At 46.5% G+C, this 1,390-nt stretch overlaps 1 non-coding gene across 1 annotated transcript; it reads left to right on the top strand.

The window, feature by feature from the left end:
* Window positions 1-981: 981 nt before the first annotated feature.
* Window positions 982-1,053, top strand: trnag-ucc. Its single transcript has one exon. It is a non-coding gene; the product is annotated as a tRNA-Gly (tRNA).
* The last annotated feature ends 337 nt before the right edge of the window (window positions 1,054-1,390 follow it).

Below are 1,390 nucleotides of genomic sequence, written 5' to 3'. Positions count from 1 at the left end.
GCTAACCTTTCCCTTCTCTCGGCAGATGTTGCATGACCTTATCAGATTCCTCTGAATGGCCTGTGTTTATTTCAGAGAGAATTACAACTCCCTATTCCTGTTTCCGTGAGAGGAAACATTCTCCGACTCCTTTAATTCTATTTGTTCACAGAGAAAGGAGGCATTGTTCTGTCCAAATGCATTACATGCTCATGAGGGCATCAATATATTGTGATGATTTTTAAAATAAAATATATTAAACATAATGAAATTCATGATGAAAACACGAGACCCAATTCGATCTGTAAGGGGCAGGAATTCAGTCATGCGACATCCTGGTCAGATAAATGGGAGGGAGTGGAGCTGCGGAGAAGGGAGCGGAGAGCGCAATTGATGGATGGAGGTGGGGGTAAAGGTGATTGGTCGGAGAGGACGGTGGAGCGGATAGGTGGGAAGGAAGATTGGCAGGTAGGACAGGCCATGAGGATGGTGCTGAGTTGGCAGGATGGAACTCGGATAAGGTGGTCAGAGGAGGAAATCAGGCAAATGGTAAAGGCCACATTGATGCCCTGGGGTTGGAGGTTCCTGAAGAGGAAGATCAGTCGTTCTTCCACCAGGCGTCGGGTGGTGACTGAGTAGTGATAGAGAATGTCCAGGTCCTGCATGTCCTCGGCAGATTCGGAGGGGGAATTCAGTTATCCCTCTGCCAGTTGTTATTCTGTATGTTGCTCCTGACCCATCACAACACAGATCTGTGTGAATGCGCAAACAACCTCTCTCTATACATTTCACTCAGAATAATGTCAATAACAGGACGGATTAAAACAAAATGCAAACTGTGTTCAGTGCTGGACGTAGGGAATCATGTTACTGTAGAGCCTTTACAGCACTGAGATCAGGCTTTCGGTCCATCATTCACACACCAGTCTGCACTCCCTCTTGAAACCTCTCCAATTACCCAGATCCCTGTGTTTGGGACCAAGGGACCGTTCAGCTGCCAGCGCGGTGGTGGTGTAGTGGCTAGCATAGCTGCTTTCCAAGCAGTTGATCTGGGTTCGATTCCCGGCCATCGCAGTGTCGTGGCTTTTCCTGTGGTTTTGTAAGGAAAAGTCTTGAGCACCAACGTTGCATTCTGTGGCGAAATGGATTTCTCAGGTTGCTTTCGGGTTTTCATGGCGATGGTTCCTGTTAATTGCCGAGACAATCCGGGCAGCGTTGCTCGAAAGCTTTCCTCTCTGCTGTCCATTGCTTATTTGAATATTGTTCGCAACATAAGGTTCGTTTTGTTTTGTTCGAAAAGTGAGAGATTGCTATCGTCAGAAACCTTAAATAATTACAGAAGCAGCTGGAAATTCGGAACAAATCCAACAGCTTCTGTCGTGGACAGGAAGGAGGTTTAAATGCATTAATT

The sequence above is a fragment of the Chiloscyllium plagiosum genome, unplaced genomic scaffold (genome assembly GCF_004010195.1).
Source record: "Chiloscyllium plagiosum isolate BGI_BamShark_2017 unplaced genomic scaffold, ASM401019v2 scaf_7467, whole genome shotgun sequence".
NCBI lineage: Eukaryota > Metazoa > Chordata > Chondrichthyes > Orectolobiformes > Hemiscylliidae > Chiloscyllium > Chiloscyllium plagiosum.
Note: the sequence above shows the minus strand (reverse complement) of the source record. Positions and strands in the feature narration are given on the sequence as shown.